Below are 21,758 nucleotides of genomic sequence, written 5' to 3'. Positions count from 1 at the left end.
GAAGATAGATGGAGAGAGAAGAGATGGAGACAGAAGAGATGGAGACAGAAGAGATGGAGAGAGAAGAGATGGAGAGAGAAGAGAAAAAGAGAGAGAAGGAGAGAGAATAGAGATGGAGAGAGAAGAGATGGAGAGAGAAGAGATGGAGAGTGACGAGTTGGAGGGAGAAGAGATAAAGAGAGAAGAGGAGGAGAATTAAGAGTTGAAGAGAGGAGAGATGAGATCTAGAGAGAAGAGACCTAGAAAGAAGAGATGGAGAGAGAAGAGATGGAGAGTGAATAGATGGAAAGTAAATAGATGAAGAGTAAATAGATGGGAAGAGAAGGAGAGAGAAGATAGATGGAGAGAGAAGATAGATGGAGAGAGAAGAGATGGAGAGAGAAGAGATGGAGAGAGAAGATAGATGGAGAGAGAAGAGATGGAGACAGAAGAGAGATGGAGAGAGAAGAGATGGAGAGATAAGAGATGGAAAGAGAAGAGATGGAGACAGAAGAGATGGAGACAGAAGAGATGGAGAGAGAAGAGAAAAAGAGAGAGAATAGAGATGGAGAGAGAAGAGATGGAGAGAGAAGAGATGGAAAGAGAAGAGATGGAGACAGAAGAGATGGAGACAGAAGAGATGGAGACAGAAGAGATGGAGAGAGAAGAGATGGAGAGAGAAGAGAGATGGAGAGTGAAGTGTTGGAGAGTGAATAGTTGGAGAGAGAGAGAAGAGATGGAGAGAGAAGAGACGGAGAGAGAAGAGACGTAGAGAGAAGAGACGGAGAGAGAAGAGACGGAGTGAGGAGAGACGGAGAGAGAAGAGACGGAGAGAGAAGAGATGGAGAGAGAAGAGACGGAGAGAGAAGAGAAGGAGAGAGAAGAGACGGAGAGAGAAGAGACGGAGAGAGCAGAGACGGAGAGAGAAGAGATGGAGAGAGAAGAGATGGGGAGGGATACAAGAAGTTTGCACATGTGGGGCCTTGTGACAACCACAAACATTTATATTTAATAAAAAAATATAGATTTCTATATGCTTTATACACACACTTGGAAATCACATTTGCTCATTACATAAGCAGACAATTATTACAGAGAGCAGTATATGGAGAGCAATATACAGAAAGATATATATGGAGAGCAGTATATGGAGGCAGTATACGGAGGCAGCATACAGAGAGTAGTGTACAGAGAGCAGTATACAGAAAGCAGTATATGGAGAGCAGTATACGGAGAGCAGTATACGGAGAGCAGTATACGGAGAGCAGTATACAGAGGCAGTATACAGAGAGCGGTATACGGAGAGTGGTATACGGAGGCAGTATACGGAGAGCAGTATACGCAGGCAGTATACGGAGAGCGGTATACGTCGGCAGTATACGGAGGAAGTATACGGAGAGCAGTATATGGAGGAAGTATACGGAGAGCGGTATACGGAGGCAGTATACAGAGAGCAGTATACGGAGGAAGTATACGGAGAGCAGTATATGGAGAGCAGTATACGGAGGCAGTAGATACAAAACAAAGAAATGACGCGCAAAATTTGAAATTACGCGGCGTATCAAGAGATACGCCGGCGTAATTTTTTCGTGGATCTGGCCCTGTGTGTTTAAAAACTCAACATCTGAAATCCTGGACAGATGAATTTAAGGCGGTATTCTCACTATGGTAGCATGTGAATGTGCACAAAATCCCACAATTTTGCTTATGTACTTTGTACTTTTCAAATAAACACTCTATAATTTCGATTTTCAAAAGAGAAAACACAGCACAAGCTGTTTATTTTCAGATTGTTTCTGTCTGTTTAAAACCTGGGAGTGGAGCCCTCAATATTTACAGTATTTATTATGGTCAGGAGAAAAAAAAAATCAATATAAACACTTTTTCTTTTCAACTAAATATGACTATTTTCTAAGGAGGCAGCACAGCACGAGCTGTTTACTTTCAGACTCTTTCTGTCTGATTGAAACCTGGGAGTGGATCTCTCCATCTCTTCTGTCTCCATCTCTTCTCTTTCCATCTCTTCTCTCTCCATCGCTTCTCTCTCCATCTCTTCTCTCTCCATCTCTTCTCTCTCCATCTCTCTTCTCTCCATCTCCTACGGAGGAAGTATACGGAGAGCAGTATATGGAGAGCAGTATATGGAGAGCAGTATACGGAGAGCAGTATATGGAGGCAGTATACGGAGAGCAGTATACGGAGAGCAGTATACGGAGAGCGGTATACGGAGGCAGTATACAGAGAGCAGTATACGGAGAGCGGTATACGGAGGCAGTATATGGAGAGCAGTATACAGAGAGCAGTATACGGTGGCAGTATATGGAGAGCAGTATACGGAGAGCAGTATACGGAGGCAGTATACAGAGACCTCTGATGAAGCCACGTGACGTGGTGTAACATGTAAGGGACGGACTGATTTTTGAAGCAATACATCAGTAAGCTGTCATCAGCTGTTTCTTAGTTTCGTTTTCTTTGATCTTTTAAAATGCACTTGTTAGCGTTTTTACCAATAAATTAGCCTTGGTTTACTACACTATGGGAAGCTACCTTTTTTATTTCCCCATGCTGAGCACCACCGCTGCCAAATAGAAATCTGGAGCCTACAAACATTGGATTATACAGGACGCCCTGGACATCCACAGCTAGTTGCAGATTCAACAACACCCCTTGTGGATATCCATTTAATCAAGGCTTGATTACTACCTTGGGAAGGTAAGCGCATTGTGAGCCCACATTATTTGAAGATCCACATGAGAAGATTTTAAACATTTGTTTATCACTATTGGAGAAGTTTATATTTATTTTTGTCTTTATGGAACTTCCTACACTTTTATGCACGTATAAAGGCTGTATTGTTAGCCTATTATTCCAGGACTGATTTAGGCTTCATATTTATGTTTGCCTGCTGACTTTTGCAGCTATTTTTGTGCATACTTTTTTTTTTTTTTTTTTTTTTTTCACTGGCCACTTGCTGGCTGAACGTTTTTATTCATTATTGATGTTTTTAATGTTTTTTAGCACTTTGTTTCAATTTTAGTTTATTATCAATGTTCACTGATTAACACTTTGATTACTTAGTCATATTCATTGCGCTCGTCACTTTACCTTTCACTATTTTATTGTATTTCTATTTGATATTTATACATTATTAGATTGAGCAGCATCATCACTTTTAGTTCATTACTATTATTTTACTTCACATCTTAAGCTTTACTAGGTAGGCGCAAGAGCACCCTCACTTTATCAGTATACAGAGAGCAGTATACGGAGAGCGGTATACGGAGGCAGTATACGGAGAGCAGTATACGGAGAGCGGTATACGGAGGCAGTATATGGAGAGCAGTATACAGAGAGCAGTATACGGAGGCAGTATATGGAGAGCAGTATACGGAGGAAGTATACGTAGAGCAGTATACGGAGAGCAGTATACAGAGAGCAGTATAAGGAGGCAGTATACGGAGAGCAGTATACAGAGAGCGGTATACGGAAGCAGTATACGGAGAGCGGTATACGGAGGCAGTATACGGAGAGCAGTATATGAAGGCAGTATACGGAGGCAGTATACGGAGAGCAGTATACGAAGGCAGTATATGGAGGAAGTATACGGAGAGCAGTATACAAAGGCAGTATACGGAGAGCAGTATACGAAGGCAGTATATGGAGGAAGTATACAGAGGCAGTATACGGAGGCAGTATACGGAGGCAGTATACGGAGGAAGTATTAGGAGAGCGGTATACGGAGGCAGTATATGGAGGCAGTATACGGAGGAAGTATTAGGAGAGCGGTATACGGAGGCAGTATATGGAGGAAGTATACGGAGGCAGTATACGGAGGCAGTATACGGAGGAAGTATACGGAGAGCAGTATACGGAGCCTCCAGTGATGAGGAGGACAAGGCGGGGATTTGATACCACAGAGATGGAGATGTCAGGAGTGAAAGGTTGTGATTGAAAAGAGCAAAGCAAGACAGATGCAGGGGGCTTGTGGATGTGAGGGGGGAGGCAGCAGATGATAGTGAGCAGGATTAACCTGAGGGAACACAGCACAGATTACACAGGGGAGCAGGGAGAACATGGGGGGAGGAGAAGGATGACAGAGGGGGAGGGGGACACAAACTGCTGACCTGGGGGGGGGGGGGTGGGAGAGAAGACAGGGTGTTACACTGAGTGAAAGTTGTGAGACACCGGGGAGGAATGTGACAAGGAATTCACTGTAAAGATAACACAATGTGTGTGACACGCTACATGTGGGTAGAATGTGAAAAAACAACAACTCCTGTAATGATTCAGAAAAGCTCTGCTAAAATCAGTACCTAGACCAACCAATCAGTGTTCACCTTTTGCGTCCATTAGCACATATGCGCTTTAGGCATGCTTTACTGCACACAAAGCAGCTTTATACAATTGTTTGAAATAATACTGACTTCCACCAACGTGCCTTTTGTAGTCTTTTAAAAATGTTTGCGTTGTGACAATTGTGTATTCTGCAATACAATACACTCACCTGCCTGTTTACAAACCTTCCCAGATCCTTCCTACACGGTTTAGGAGATATTTGCTGAAAAGCCTGCACCGATGTCTACGGCGCATGCGCGCCGTAAACAACGACGCAGGCGCACTGAGCGTGCTGTTAATGAAAGCGATCGAGCCGTCACTCACGGGTCCCGCGCCGGAGCCGTAATACCCGGATGTCACTCAGGTATCATGGCGGCGGCGGAGGAGAGGAACGAGAGTCGTTTCGGGGGCTTTGATCTCAGGTAAGTTATTCATATGCTATGCATACTAGCTCATTATGCCTTTCTCTTGCAGGGTTTTTTTTAAAAAAAAGAAATGCATTAGAGGGTTTACTCCCTCTTTAGGGTGACTTCTCCCCCTCCCTGGCTGCCAGTACTAAGAGATCCACTCCCAGGTTTCAATCAGACAGAAAGGGTCTGAAAGTAAACAGCTTGTGCTGTGCTGTCTCCTTAGAAAATAGTCATATTTAGTTGAAAAGAAAAAGTGTTTATATTGATTTTTTTTTTCTCCTGACCATAATAAATACTGTAAATATTGAGGGCTCCACTCCCAGGTTTTAAACAGACAGAAACAATCTGAAAATAAACAGCTTGTGCTTTGTTTTCTCTTTTGAAAATCGAAATTATAGAGTGTTTATTTGAAAAAAAAAAAAAAAAATGTATGTTTTATACAAAGTACATTCACATGCTACCATAGTGCGAATACCGCCTTAAACTCACCTGTCCAGGATTTCAGATGTTGAGTTTTTAAACACACTGTGGGGCAGATTCAGATAGAGATACGAAGGCGTATCTCCTGATACGCCATCGTATCTCTGAGTTCCGTCGGTCGGATCTCTGCGCCTGATTCATAGAATCAGGTTCCTCATAGATATCCCTAAGATCCGACAGGTGTAAGTGACTTACACCGTCAGATCTTAGGCTGCAATTCCAGGCCGGCCGCTAGGTGGCGTTTCGTTTTTTTTTACGCAACGAATATGCAAATGAGGATTTCCGCCGATTCAGAAACGAACGACCGCCCGGCGCATTTTTTTACGTCGTTTGCGTTCGGCTTTTTCCGGCATATACTGTAGTTACCCCTGCTATGTGAGGGGTATCCTATGTTAAGTATGGCCGTCGTTCCCGCGCCGAGTTTTGAAATTTTACGTCGATTGCGTAAGTCGATTCAGAAAAGAGCTGGACGTAAGTTACGCTCATGTTGAAACCAATGACGTCCTTGCAACGTCATTTGGAGCAATGCACGCTGGGAAAGTTTACGGACGGCGCATGCGTAGTTCGTTCGGCGCGGAGACGTGCCTGATTTAAATTTTACACGCCCCCTAGCCGCGGAATTTGAATTCCTCCGGGGGATTTACGATATGCTGCCGCAACTTTAGAGGCAAGTGCTTTCTGAATAAAGCACTTGCCTCAAAAACTTGCGGCGGCGTAACATAAATCAGATAGGTTACGCGGATCTAAAGATCCGCTAACCTATCTGAATCCGGCCCACAGAAACTATCCCAAAATCCCCATTGGGTTAAAAAAAAATGGTATTCAAGAAGCTGTTTGAAAAGTAATCCACCCGTGCCACCCGTGTAAATAAGACCTGACGAGATGTAAATATATTTAAAAAAGAGAGACTAAAAGCACTAAGCAAGCCTGGTCAATCTGCTTCTTTTTAGTAGTCGGGGGTCATGCATACCATATGGCCAGGAGAGAATTTATTAATGGCGCCCCCTAGGGGTAGTGCTGAACAAAGCTCTCACTGCTGCTATTTGCTAAATGCCACAGCACACAGATGCAGATTACTGCTTCAAGCTTTTTTATTACCATAGTGTACAGAAATGGCGGCGACAGAGATGGGCAGGGTCTTACTGACATTGGCAGGGGCTTAACTAAGGATAATTTTATGTGTTGATACATGTTAGTTATTAGGATCCCTGTCCTCAGGCTTATCCAGGCGCTTTTACTACTGCTTAATGACTATCCACCACCATTAAGGGGAACAAGAAGAACCTCAAGGTGACTCCCATCTTTGGTGGACCCCTGTCCCGCAGTTACAATTCCTTTTTTTTAGTCTTTGCAGGCGATCTCACGTTCCACTGGAGCAACCAACTTTTTAACTGCAATGTCACCTGACACACCATCATAATGGGACTCACCTACACATAATGGGGCACTCCTATACAGCATTCCACCTACTCCAACTCTCTCATCGCAGGTCCCCACTCCTCCAAACCCCGACATGGACGAAGATAATTCTGAACTACAAGCTTACATCCGCACTCTACCCAGGAGGTCAGACCTGGAGCAGTAAATGGAGGCGGAACACATGACAATCCCTAAGAATGAAGTAGCCCACATAAGCAGAAGAGTAACTAGAAAAATCTAAACAAGATATACTGGACAAACTGGAAATTCACCATCAAGTTGTTAATGACCAAAATATTCAGCTTCAAGACCGGATATATCAACTTGATGATGAGTAGAGTCCAAAGAACTCATTCCAAAATTTGTTAAAAACGAACGGAGAATGGGCGGCACGGTTAGTTCAAATTTCTTTTTTTTGTTTTACTTTTTTTTTTCACTTTATCAGTTTTTTTTGTAGCTTGTCGCTTACTTTTTTAAATTTTTGTATAATTTTCTTATTATTTTCCTTATTCTTTACATTTTTATTTTATTAATTTAATTATTATTTCTTATTATTTATTTATTATTTATCAACTTTTTTCACTTAACTTTTTTGCTATCACACAGGTGAAAACAATTCCCTGTGTAATAGCAATTGGAGGTGACATGTTCTCTTTATTGACCCTGTCACCTCCAAAACAGGAGTCCTAGCACTGTGCTAGAACTCCTGTCACAGATGAGATGGGAAGAGCACAGCTCTCCCCTCTCACTGTGTACATCGGCAGCAGGGACAGGAGACAGACTCGGTGGCCGGGGGGAGGACGGAGTCCCGAAGACAGAGCCAGCAAAGAGAGGTATGTGGGGTGGGGGGAGAGGGGAGGACGGACGGGAGCACACATTTTACAAGTGATTTCGGTGACATCGTCGCAATCACTTGTTAAGGAGCGAGCGGATTCCCCCATAGCTTACCGCCCTTAACTGTATGTTTCGGGCGTCGGGGGACTCCATGCCACTGCCGCCCCTTGGCGCCCTGCCGCCCCAAGGCCTGGCCTCAGTGGCCTTGTGGGAAATCCGGGCCTGCGTGCCCACAGGGTGTGCCAGGTGTGCCCAGACACACCCTAATCACTCTTTACGGCACAGATTCCCCCTACTTCCCTGGCTCCCCCCTGCAGTGCTAACAGCTATGTAATTCACCATCCCCTTCCCTTTCTGAATGAACATGGTGAGTGATCAGTAGTCTGTGTTTGAGCTTTGGGGTGCACACCCTAATGCAATAGACTGTGCACACCTATAGTGAAAATAACAGTAAACACACACACACACACACACACACTATTTAATTTACATTGTCCCTACTATTCTTGTATGTGGATGATGGCACTGTAATCATTTTAATTAAAAAAAACATCCAATTACCTCTTTCCTAACTGATATACAGCTGTGACATGACCCAGCTCATTCCCAGCCTGTCTGCAGGGAAGCATAAGCAACAGGAGCCTCTAGTCCTCTAGTCCTCTACTCCAGGTCACATGTTCAAAAAAAAAAAACAGCCTTCCGAAATCCAGAGTAAAAATATATAATTACTAGAAATAAACTTTTTTTTAATTGTCATACAAATATATATTTGTAATCAGATCTTTATTATTCTTTTGGCAATAAAATGCTGTGGGTGGATTTCTGCCAGTCACAGGCTGTGTCACGCCCCTCCAGTCTGTGTCTTAGAATAAGAGGAAGGTGAAGCCTCCATTAATCTACATGTAATATCCCATCCCCATTGTGTTTAGTTGATCAGTGGGCATAGAGGAGGAGGGAGGGAGGGAGTGGGCTGTCATTACTACTGTGTATATGCTCATTTGTGTGACTCTATAGTCACAAAGGCTGCTCAGATGTGATAGGGAGAAAATGCTCAGGGTAGAAAAGTCACTGCAAACTGAGCATGTGCAGAGTTGCCACTACAGCTGCAAAATCCCTAGCTTAAATAGGGACATGAACAGAGGGTAGAGATAGAGAGAAGCAGGATTAACCAGGTTTTTTTTTTTTTTTTGTAGAATACGGAAAACAAATCTCTTAGTGACCAAGTGAGTATAAACAGCATGTAATACGCCATTTATTAATTGTTTCTTATGATGTGGGTTTGCAGCCTTAAAGTGAAATTAAAGTTTTTTCTTTTTTTTAACTAACAAACATGTTATACTTACCTGCTCTGTGCAGTAGTTTTGCATGGAGCAGCCCAGATCCTCCTCTTCTCGGGTCCCCCGCCGGTGCTTCTGGCTTCTCCTCCTCTCCGAGTGACCCCAAAGCAAGCTGTTTGCTATGGGGGCACCTGGTGCTGTCGGCTACTCGTGGGGGAGTAAGGGTATTTGTATGCCCCCCCCAAAAAATAAAAAATAAACACCGGCCGCCACTGCTAGTGAATGCAGGGTCTTGGGCTTAGTAACACTTTAATTGAAAAAGCTGAAATTAGAAGTTGATTGGCAACCAGATTTTACAACCCCTTTCTGTCCTAGGGTGACAAAGCTTTTCACTGTACAGTATCTATGTCACCCTAGGACAGGACTACAGAACACTCCCCCCTCTCCTCTTCTCCATAACATAAGAGGGAGGTATACTGTAGTCCTCAGTGAACACTAAAGAGAATGCACCACAGGAAGTTATCACCTTACAATATTACAAGAAGAATCATCAGGTGTTTCTTGCACTTGTCAAACAGACATAACAAAACGCATTCTATGGTATATTTAGGGTATAGTATTTATCAGACCAAAAGGGAGCAAATAAGAGAAGATTATTTTTCAGGGATTACATACACTGTAATTATTGATGTGCAATTTATATCTAAAAAAAAAGGGACATAAAGAAATTTTCAGGAATTAATCATTTACATTTATCAGGCACTGTCTTACAATTTCTTATTTTAGGGATCTAATCTGTCTGTCTATGTGCTCATTTCAGGCTCCTTGTCTTGCCGTATTCTCAGTAAGGAGGCCTTTGTATACTCCTGTACAGATTACTAATTCACAGCTCATCCTGCTTCATTTATTCAGCAATGTCAATCACTGTAAATAAACAATATAACAACTGCTTGCAGAGTTCTGGCAGAGGTCAGGATAGTAGTAGAGGATGGCTTGATTAAAGGAGTTGTAAAGGAAAACATTTTTTTGCCAAAAATTAATGTCTGCAAGGTAGACAGACAGAATAGTGTAATGATTCTGTTAAAAAACGAGTAAATACCTATTAAATTCCTTCATCTATATCACCTCTGGCATTCTAGTTTCTGTTCTCTCATTCACTTCCTGGTTTGCGGCGCTCGTTCATGTAAGAACTACATTTCCCAGTATGCATTGCGGCACGCCCAGTAATTCACACCTCCTTGAAGTCTCTAACACATAGAGAGCGTCCTGCCGCACAGATGTAGTTCCCAGGAGGGGGTGAGCACGTCACTGACCACCGCAGTAAAGCCTCCCTTCACGGTGGTCAGTAAAATCAGACAAGCAGGAAGTGAACAGAACAGAGAAGAAATAGAGCAACTTCTGAGCAAAAACGAACAATGAGGAAGTGAAAAGAGGAATGTCTGCAGGTAAAGGATGCTTATTATGAAAAAAAAAAAAATCCTTTACAACCCCTTTAACCACTCAGCTACCAGCCGCCGTCAATTGACGGCGGCAAGGTAGCTCAATTGTTCTGACAGGACGTCATATGACGTCCTCGTTTTTGTAAAGCCGCTAGGGGGGCGCGCGCAACCGCCGCATTACTGGGAACACAATGCGCGTGCCCGGCGGCCGCGATGGCCGCTGGGCACCCGCGATTGCCCAGTAACTGGGCAGGACCGTGGATCTCTGTGAGTAAACACAGAGATCCACGTCCTGTCAGGGAGAGGAGACCGATGCTGTGTCCCTTGTACATAGGGACACAGATCGGTCACCACCCCAGTCACCCCCCTCCCCCTACAGTTAGAACACTGACTAGGCTACACATTTAACCCCTTCCCCGCCCCCTAGTGGTTAACCCCTTCCCTGCCAGTCACATTTATACAGTAATCAATGCATATTTATAGCACTGTTCACTGTATAAGTGTGAATGGTCCCAAAAATGTGTCAAAAGTGTCCGATGTGTCCCCCATAACGTCGCAGTCCCAATAAAAATCGCAGATCGACGCCATTACTAGTAAAAAAATAATAATAAAAAGAAAATCCTAATTATGTCCCCTATTTTGTAGGCGCTATAACTTTTGCGCAAACCAGTCACTATACGGCTATACGGTTATTGCGATTTTCTTTTCTTTTTCTTATTTTTACCAAAAATATGTAGAAGAATACGTATCGGCCTAGACTTAAAAAAAAAAAATTTTTTTTTTAAATGGGATATTTATTATAGAAAAAAGTAAAAAATATTGTGTTTTTTTTTAAAATTGTCACTTTTTTTTTGTTTATAGCAAAAAAAATAAAAACCGCACAGGCGATCAAATAGTACCAAAAGAAAGCTCTATTTGTGGGAAAAAAAGGACGTCAATTTTGTTTGGGAGCCACGTCGCACGACCACGCACGACCGCGACTGTCAGTTAAAGCGACGCAGTGCCGGAAGCTGAAATTTCGCCTGGGCAGGAAGGGGGTATATGTGCCCAGTAAGTAAGGTAAAGGAAGCTATTTATGAAAAACAAATTGTACCTTTACAACCCCTTTAAGGGGAAGACTAGAGAGATGAACAACCAACATGAGGAACGTTAAAGAGAAAGGACTGGAGTCACAAAAATAGCAAAGAGAAAACAGAGTGGTGAGTCAATAACAGGAATAGACAGGAATACATATTAGTTATAGGAAACAAACACTTCAAGGGATTAGGCAGAAAGCCATGGAAGACAAGGAGGTAGGTAGATGAGCACTGCTAGGGGAACAGATACAGAGATCAGACAGCGCAAAGGAAAACCAGAGGAGACAACTACGTAGCATATTTCTCATACTTTAACATAATTTCCAGGGACATTGTTGCTGTAACAGTGCATGTATGATATCTACGATTAATCCGGGTTTAGAAGAGAATGAAGCTCTACAGTCCTTTCACCATGTATTTCATAAACTGAATTCTAACATATCAAAGATTGCTTTTTTTTTAAAAAACCATGGTCTCTGGAAAAGCAAAACTGGGTTTAAAAATCAGGAGCCTTTGATATCATTAAAGGGGTTGTAAAGGTACAGGTATTTTCCCCTAAATAGCTTCCTTTACCTTAGTGCAGTCCTCCTTCACTTACCTCATCCTTCCATTTTTGCTTTTAAATGTCCTTATTCTTCTGAGAAATCCTCACTTCCTGTTCTTCTGTCTGTAACTCCACACAGTAATGCGAGGCTTTCTCCCTGGTGTGGAGTGTCGCGCTCGCCCCCTCCCTTGGACTACAGAAGCGTCAGGACGCTCTCTCTACGTTGGAGATAGAGAAAGGAGCTGTGTGTTAGTGGGCATCCTGACACTCCTGTCGTCCAAGGGAGGGGTCGAGCACGACACTCCACACCAGGGAGAAAGCCTTGCATTACTGTGTGGAGTTACAGACAGAAGAACAGGAAGTGAGGATTTCTCAGAAGAAATAAGGACATTTAAAAGCAAAATGGAAGGATGAGGTAAGTGAAGGAGGACTGCACTAAGGTAAAGGAAGATATTTAGGGGGAAAAAATTGTACCTTTACAACCCCTTTAAAGCGGGGGTTCACCCTAAAAAAAAAAAAAACTGTTCTATCCAGCATACTGCTGACATCAATAGTATGCTTTTTTTTTTTTTTTCGGTCTGTACTTACCTTTTTTCCGTCGTTTTCACCCGGCTTCCGGGTTCTCGCTCCCCCGGGGAGTAGGCGTTCCTATGCTCTGCATAGATGAGTGACGTGCGCATCATCGCCTTTCGAAAATATCCGAGTGGGACTCGGCACTTTACGGCGCCTGCGCAGTCAGCTCTACACGGCAGGCGGAGGCACCATATAGTACGGAAGTACGGCTGAAGACAGGCAAGTGTACACAAAAAAAAAAAATTGACAACGCTACAAGCCTTTATTAAGGCTAGAGATAGGTTAGGGAAAAAATTAATTTTAGGGTGAACCCCCGCTTTAAATATAAAACAAGTATTACATTTACCTACATTTTTGCTAAGATTTCAAATTAAATCCAGCATCTACACTATGAAAAACGACGCGTTTACTTTTGCATTTTGGGCTTAAAACTGTCATTTTGAGGAGTAGAAACATTTAGGTCTTAAAGCAAACCGGCGGCCAGACTATGGATATTCAAGCATTTACTTTTCTCAGCAAACAGTAAACAAGCCCCCACTGACCTGTTTAGCTGCAGGTATTGTGGAGAAATTCATCCTCAATATTTACAGCAGAAGAACTGAAGATGCTGCAAATCAGCTGTTCCTGTTCTGAGTTTACATTAGAGCAGCTTTCTCAAAATGTTACCCCAGAAGAATTTTCAGGTCTCGGGAAACCCCAGTTAAAACAATATCAGGGGGTCTGTGGGCAGAATGCCCCTTACATTGGTGGTCCCTTGGAAGAACGCTCTTTTTACAATGGTGGTTAGAATGCCACCCTTACAGACACCTGTCGTGAAGCTGGTGTTGAATCCAGAACCATGTAGGCACCGTCAGGTGAGAGGTCAATTAGCTGCAGTTTAATGAAACCCTAGCAACCTTTGAGGATAAAAGGTCAATCAGCCACAGCTCAATGAAACCCAAGCAACCTCAGGAGGAACCCTGGTTGAGAATGTCTGCATTGGAGATTAATAGGCTGTTGCATCACTGCTGGGGGGGGGGGGGGCATAGTGAACTAAGCTGTTAAGAGAATAGAGAATGACTTGAAGGACTTTAGGTCTTCTACTTTAAAGTTGTCCTAAAAGCTGAAGATTTTTTACCTTCAAGCATTATGCATGAAGATAAAAAACCTTCAAGGTGCAGCTCCTCCCGCAGCTCCCCCCTAATACTTACCTGAGCCCTAGCCTGATCAAGTGATGTGCACGAGAGCTGAGGCACTCCCAGGACTCTCTCTCCCGATTGGCTGAGACACAGCAGTGGGAGCCATTGGCTGTCAATCACAGCCAGTAAGGAGCGAGCTGGGGGCAGGACTGAGCCACGCTCTGTGTGCCCCACAGACACACAGAGGTGGCATAGGAGCCAGCACCGTACGAGTGCCCCCAGAGCAAGCAGCTTGCTCTGGGGGCACTCTGCAAAGGGGAGGGGTCAGAAGCGTCGGCAAGGGACCCAAGAAGAGGCTGCTCTGTCAGAAACCATTGCACAGCAGGTAAGTATGATGGGCCATATTCTCGAAAAATATCCGCCTGCTGCGCTTAGGGCACTTACACTCCGCTGTCCCAACTTACTGGAGCAGGTGTTGTATTCCCCAAACACTTGCTCCATAAGTTGGGACAGCGGAGTGTAAGTGTCCCGGCATAGCCTGGCGGATCTCCAAGGGGGCGTCTTCTATTCAAATGAAGCGCGCCCCCGATGCGAAAGAACTGGGCATGCGCCGGGCTGCAAAAAGCCCAGTGCGCATGCTCCAGTTCTCGGCGGAAAACGTCAATGACGCCGACGTGTGCGTCATTGACGTAAAGTCGTATTCAAGAACGACTTACGTAAACGACGTACTCGACGAAAAAACACGACGGGGACCCGACGCCATCCGTAACATGGCCTACGCGAGACTTGCGGAAATTTAATCCTCCATATAGCAGGACTAAATTTCCGCTTACGCAAACGACGTTAGCGACGGTTACGCGACGCGAACTCGTTCGGGAATCGGCGTAGAAGGATCATTTGCATATGCAAATGACTCCTTCACGTAAATGCCATCTAGCGGCGGCCGGCGTCATTGCATTTAAGATCCGCCAGTGTAAGATGGCGGATCTTAAGTGTATCTATGCAAAAATGATTCTGAGAATCAGGAGCATAGATACACTGGCCAAAGAAGGGAGTTACGATGGAGTATCTGACTTACTCCATCGTAACTTCACTGAGAATATGGCCCGATGTGTTTATTATTTTAAACCTAAAAAAAAAACACTTTAAATATTTATAAAGTATTTCCTCCACAGTGCCTGCAGCTACAGAGGTCAGTGAGGGCTTGTTTTAAAACATATTTACTGCCTATTAACCCCTATATGACAGCAACATATATGTAGCGGCAAAGCGGGTGGGCCTTAAAGTGATACTATGGGTTAGGTTTTTTTTAAAAGTGGAGGAACCACTTTAAATATTTAGAAAGTATTTCCTCCACAGTGCCTGCAGCTACAGAGGTCAGTGAGGGCTTGTTTGAAAACACGTTTACTGCCTATTGACCCCTATATGACAGCAACATATATGTAGCGGAAAAGCGGGTGGGCCTTAAAGTGATACTATGGATTAGTTTTTTTTTTTTAAATAACAAACATATCATACTTACCTCCATTGTGCAGTTCGTTTTGCACAGAGTGGCCCCGAACGTCCTTTTCTAGGGTCCCACTGCAACTCTCTTGGCTCCTCCCCGCAAGAGTTAACCCCTTCTGGGAAGCTCTCTCCCGAGGGGGTTACCTTGCAGGGGCGCTCCTGTATTATACACTTGACGTGCATAGCCAGCGAGTGTATGACTCGGTCCTGACCCCACTCCACCCCCGGCGGCTGCGTCATTGGATTTGATTGACAGCAGTGGGAGCCAATGGCTGTGCTGCTATAAATCTATCCAATGAGGAGTCGATTAGCCATGGAGAATCACGCCCTCGGAAATTAGGGGCTCAGGTAAGTAAAATGGGGGGGGGGGGCCGGACACAGCAATGTGTTTTTTACAGCCCCTTTAACACCCAGCCTCGGCATAAATGCATCAATGTGTCATTTTAGGGCGCACTTTACCAGCACCTCCAGATCTGTGACAGCTCACAGTGCACCACCGACAATTGGTAAGACTGGCTCCCAATGGCGTTGGCACTGTGCCGCATGATTGGTAGCCCTTATTACTAGCCTCAGCTATCATGGCCCAATTAAGGGGCCAGCTACTGTCGCCAGCTTAGAGTCATGAATATGTAAATAATGTCCATAGCCTGGCCACAGGTTCACTTTACATCTTCAAATTCACGCACAAGTTCTTCCAGAGGCACCAGGAACTCATCATGAGATCAATGCTCAAAATCCGAGACATCTCCAGGAAGATTTTCTAAGGATAACTCTTTAAAGGGGTTGTAAAGGTATAAAAAAAAATCCTAAATACCTCAGTGCAGTCCTCCTTCACTTACCTCATCCTTCCATTTTGCTTTTAAATGTCCTTATTTCTTCTGAGAAATCCTCACTTCCTGTTCTTCTGTCTGTAACTCCACACAGTAATGTGAGGCTTTCTCCCTGGTGTGGAGTGTCGTGCTCTCCCCCTCCCTTGGAATACTGGAGAGTCAGTCCGTCGTATCTATGCGACTGATTCTTAGAATCAGTTACGCATAGATATCCATTAGATCAGACAGGCGTAAGTCTCTTACGCCGTCGGATCTAAACTGCATTTTTTTTTGACCGCTAGGTGGCGCTTCCGTCGTATTCCGCGTCGAGTATGCAAATTAGCTAGATACGCTAATTCCCGAACGTACGCGCGCCCGACGCAGTAAAGTTACGACGTTTACGTTAGGCTTTTCCCGGCGTATAGTTGCCCCTGCTATATGAGGCGCAGTCAATGTTAAGTATGGCCGTCGTTCCCGCGTCGAATTTTAAAAAAGTTACGTCGTTTGCGTAAGTCGTCCGTGAATGGGGCTGGACGTCATTTACGTTCACGTCGAAACCAATGACGTCCTTGCGGCGTACTTTGGAGCAATGCACACTGGGAAATTCCACGGACAGCGCATGCGCCATTCCGCAAAAACGTCAATCACGTCGGGTCACAGTAGTTTAACAGAAAACATGCCCCCCCTTCCACATTTGAATTAGGCAGGCCGATTTACGCTACGCCGCCGTAACTTACGGTGCAAGTGCTTTGAGAATACAGCACTTGCCCGTGTAAGTTGCGGCGGCGTAACGTAAATCAGATACGTTACGCCCGCACAATTTTACGCGTCTCTGAATCTGCCCCTATGTCGGTGTGAGAGAGGTTCTAAAAAGTTAGAAGAGAAGGAAGCGACGCACTGGAATGCACAGAGAGGACTGAGACTCCACGGTACTGAAGGTGCACAGAGTACAAGGTGCGAAGATGTGCTGCAACCAGTGCCGGCCCAAGACATTGTGCTGCCTGGGACCAAGAATGAAATGCTGCCCCCCCAGGAAAAAAATCACGCCAACCAAAAGGCCCCCACATTCATTATTTTATATCATGATAACTAAAGGGGACCCGTCATGGCTCTATACATGTATAAAGGAGTATAAAGAGGACCTGTCATTGCTCTATACATGTATAGGCGTATAAATAGGACCTGTCATGGCTCTATACATGTATATAGAGGACCTGTCATTACTCTTTACATGTAAAGGAATATCAGGAGGACCTGTCATGGCTCTATAAATGTATATAGGAGTATAAAGAGGACCTGTCATGGCTCTATAAATGTATATAGGACTATAAAGAGTACTTGACATGGCTCTATACATGTATAAAGGAGTATAACGAGGGCCTGTCATGGCTCTATAGATGTATAAAGAGAACCTGTCATGGCTCTATACATGTATAAAGAAGTATAAAGAGGACCTGTCATGGCTCTATACATGTATAAAGGAGTATAACGAGGGCCTGTCATGGCTCTATACATGTATAAAGAGGACCTGTCATGGCTCTATACATGTATAAAGAAGTATAAAGAGGACCTGTCATGGCTCTATACATGTATAAAGAGGACCTGTCGAGACTCTTTACATGTAAAGAGGACCTGCCATGGCTCTATAAATGTATATAGGACTATAAAGAGTACTTGACATGGCTCTATACATGTATAAAGGAGTATAACGAGGGCCTGTCATGGCTCTATACATGTATAAAGAAGTATAAAGAGGACCTGTCATGGCTCTATACATGTATATAGAGGACCTGTCGAGACTCTTTACATGTAAAGAGGACCTGCCATGGCTCTATAAATGTATATAGGACTATAAAGAGTACTTGACATGGCTCTATACATGTATAAAGGAGTATAACGAGGGCCTGTCATGGCTCTATACATGTATAAAGAGAACCTGTCGGCTCTATACATGTATAAAGAAGTATAAAGAGGACCTGTCATGGCTCTATACATGTATAAAGGAGTATAACGAGGGCCTGTCATGGCTCTATACATGCATATAGGCGTATAAAAGGACCTGCCATGGCGGCCACAATGTCTTTTGCGCAAACTAATCAATGTACGCTAATTGTGGGGTTTTTTTGTACCAAAAATATGTAGAAGAATACATATTGGCCTAAACTGAAGAAAATAGTTTATTTTTCAAAATTTTGGGGATATTTATTATAGCAAAAAGTTAAAAAATATATATATAGCACAAAAAATAAAAACCGCAGAGGTGATCAAATATCACCAAAAGAAAGCTCTATTTGTGGGGAAAAAAGGACATCAATTTTATTGGGTAGCGGAGCAGGCGGGCATCAGTATGCTGCCCCCCTAAAAGTGCTGCCTGGTACCCATGGTACCACCCAGTCCCATCATAGGGCCGGCCCTGGCTGCAACAGCCCCCAAAAAAAATGAAGCCCCTGCGAAACGCGTCCACAGGGAAAGCACTAGCTGGAAAGACATCTGCACCTTAAAAAAAACACAACCACAAGGCTATGAATCAGACATTATTTCGGCATGGAGGCTGAATTAAATCTCCGATGTACTATATTGTGACATCTCTCTGCCAAGGGGTGTGGTTTGGTTCGATGATGTCAAGATGTAGGAAAAGCATGCCTGGGATCAGCCGTGACATCACAGGATGTGACAAACAGAGGTAAATAAATACAATGAGCTGATCAGGATACATTTGTTGAGAGGGATAAAAAGATATTTACCAACGGCTGGCCGGGTAGGCTGACCGCACAGGCCCGGATCTTTAATATGGGGGGGGGGGGGCATAATCCTGTCTGCTTGCCGGGGCAGATTCCGGGATGCAAATGGTTGAAGTACCATAATGAATAAGAAAAGCAATTGCAGAGCATTAGGAATGGACCCATGGGACAAGTGCTGGACGGACAATCACAAAACCTCCTTTGCTATTTATTTCTTGACCGAAGGTCTACTCATGAGACCCCTTCCCGGCCAACAAACAGGTAACTACTGCAAAAAAAAAAAGACGCTGCGATTTATAGAATTACCTGAGCTACAGTCAAAGATGATCCTAGTAGGGCCACGGCTTCTGGCAGTTTAAAGGTTAACGCTGCCCTCCACCCTGTGGATCCTCAACACCCCCCCCCCTTCTGTTGTCACTATGGGCAGCAAATCTGCTGCATTCTTTGCCAATAACAAGACCCAACGTGCAGCCCCCCCCCCCTTTTCCCCCAACCGCCATCCAAAACGCCGCTCCGGCCAAACGTTTCCAATGAAAAACAAGTCTTACCTTTACTCCAGTGTGCAGGATTGATTGGGGCTCCCGTCACCCCCCTCCGGTGCTCCTTCTTCTATGTCTTCAGGTGGAAACCGGCTGCATCTCTGCCCCCCCCCTTCTTCTTTTTTTTGTCGCCACCACCACCACCTCCTTTTCTCCACCTCTCCTCCCCCCTCTCCTCCTTCTGCAGCGTTACAAAGGTCTCTGCTCCAGCCCACCCTACGATGATCTTGTCCCCCCCCCCCACTGCACCCCACCTCCGGTATCCCACTCTGATGGATGATGGAGAGCAGGGATGCTGTGTGTCTGGTGCTGATGCAGGATCTCTGTGCTCTGCCTCCCCACAGAGGAGAAGGAGGGGGATGAGTAGAAGAGCAGGGATGGAATCCTGCGGGGATGGGGATGTAGGACACAGGATCTGGAGCTGTCTGTGTACTCGCATCCACCAGGCACTGTCTTCTCCTACATGGACACTCATGGAAAGATGGAGATCTGTATACATTGCACACAATGGCTGCCCTGCTGGAAACCATCTCCCTCTGTGCAGTCGCTCTTGTATTCTAGGTAATGCATAGCCAGACCTTGTTGGTCATTAACCAGCATTGTTTAAAGTACAGCCCATGAACCCTTAGGCCAGTGTTTCTCAACTCCAGTCCTCAAGGCGCCCCAACAGGTCATGTTTTCAGGATTTCCCTCAGATGAAACAGCTGTGGTAATTACAAGACAGTGAAACTGATCAAATCACCTGTGCAAAATAATGGAAAGCCTGAAAACATGACCTGTTGGGGCACCTTGAGGACTGGAGTTGAGAAACCCTGCCTTAGGCTGACCATACACCATACAATCTGATTGGGCAATCACCGTACAATGTATCGATTAAAAAATCCGACCGATATCTCTTCTAATCGATCTATAGTCAACAACCCAATCAACTGATAGCTGGATTTGATTGATAGTTGAAAGATATTATCGATCGCATCTCTGTTTCCGCCATGCACTCTCATTATGTGATCCTTCGTATTACGATTGGATTCATGACCAAAGCATCTCAGTGCTGCCAATCGATAATTTTCCACCCTGGCCAATTAACTTAAAGTGGAGTTCCACCTTAAGTTTTTTTTTTTTTTTGCCATTATTAAAAAAAAAAATAGAATTTTTTTTTATACTCACCAGAAAGGGCTGTTGCTATGCGGAACTATCCCTTCTGCCTCTTCCTCCACCGTGGTCGTCTTCTTCCTCGTCCTCCGTCGCGGTGTCTTCTGGTGAATGTGGCGCGCTGCCTTCTGGGAACTGTGTGTATCCCAGGAGGCAGCCGCCCATTCACAAAGTGTTGTGCGAGTGGCGCAAGCGCAGTAGGAAACAGGCAGTGAAGCCGTAAGGCTTCACTGCCTGTTTCCCTTAGTCAGGATGGAGGCGCCAGGACCGAGCGATCGCCTAGGACAGGTAAGTGTCCTTATTAAAAGTCAGCAGCTACACTGTTAGTAGCTGCTGACTTAAAAAAAAAAAAATTGCGGGTGGAATCCCGCTTTAAAGCGGAGTTCCACCCACTTTAGAGAGGTGGTCTTAAAGTGGAGTTCCTACTAAAATACAAATATTAAAAGTCAGCAGCTACAAATACTGCAGCTGCTGACATTTAATAATCGGACACTCACCTGTCCCAGGGTCCCAGCGATGTGGCGAAACATCCTCTCTGCGGCGCCGGCATCACTACTGGGGGCTCCCGGGTGTGCGAGCCACTTCTGCGAGCCGCGCTGCGCACTGTGATTGGCCAGGCAATCATCTGGGACCTGTGACGTGTTCCAGAGGATTGCCGAGAGGGAGGGGGAGAGGTGACCTTTCTTCCGGTGCCGCGGTGCCCAGGGAGGAAGTGGGAGCTGAAACTATCTAAAAAGAGGGTTTCCGCTCCCCCCCCCCCCCCCCCAAAAAAATGACATGCCAAATGTGGCATGTCAGGGGGTCACCTTCCTTTAAAGTGGAAGTTCCATTTTTGGGTGGAACTCCGCTTTAAATGAAAGACCACCTCTCCACCCCTCGTTTTTTGGCTAGTTAAAAAAAAAACATTCTTCTAACTTACCTTTTTATGAAGTACTTCCGATCCATCCGGTCCGCGGCGCAGGATGTCATATCCTCTTCTTCGGCGAGCCCCCCCCAATGCCTTCTGGGACATATATGTGTCCCAGAAGACAGCTGGTCATTCACAAAGCATTGTGCGACTCGCGCATGCGCAGTAGGAAACAGGCTGTGAAGTTGCAAAGTTCCACTGCCGGTTTGCCTTAATTAGAATGGCGGCACCTGCACCCGATACGGTGGGTCGAGATCGCGGGTTCCTTGGACAGGTAAGTGTCCTTATTAAAAGTCAGTGTTTGTAGCTGCTGACTTGAAAACAAATTAAAAAAAATGCGGGTGGAACACCGCTTTAAAGCAGAATTAAACCAAAAATTATTTTAAATATACAATATATATATATATATACACACACAGTAAAACCTTGGTTTGCGAGCATAATTCGTTCCAGAAACATGCTTGTAATCCAAAGCACTTGTATATCAAAGCATTTTTTTTACAGGGTATAAAAGAGAATAGAGGCACCTCTAAGTGCAGCAATAAATTGCTAAATGTTGTACCTTCATTAAATGTAACCATATTGCTACACTTAGAGGCTCCTCTCTTCTCTTTTATACT

The 21,758-nt window shown here is 44.6% G+C and overlaps 1 protein-coding gene across 4 annotated transcripts in view; it reads right to left on the bottom strand.

Annotated features, from left to right (window-relative positions):
* Positions 1–19,196, bottom strand: part of DLGAP4 (DLG associated protein 4) — a 248,170-nt gene extending 228,974 nt beyond the window's left edge. For 2 of the 4 annotated variants that reach the window (XM_040330514.1, XM_040330516.1), the window contains exon 1: positions 19,089–19,196. The gene's annotated coding sequence lies outside the window, so the exon portion shown is untranslated. Of the gene's footprint in view, positions 1–6,634; positions 6,787–19,088 lie in introns of those variants that run through there. The other 2 variants (XM_040330517.1, XM_040330515.1) reach the window with 2 other exon arrangements.
* Positions 19,197–21,758: the final 2,562 nt, after the last annotated feature.

This window comes from Rana temporaria, chromosome 12 (genome assembly GCF_905171775.1).
Source record: "Rana temporaria chromosome 12, aRanTem1.1, whole genome shotgun sequence".
NCBI classification, from domain to species: Eukaryota; Metazoa; Chordata; class Amphibia; order Anura; family Ranidae; genus Rana; species Rana temporaria.
This window is presented reverse-complemented; position numbering and strand designations above follow the sequence as displayed.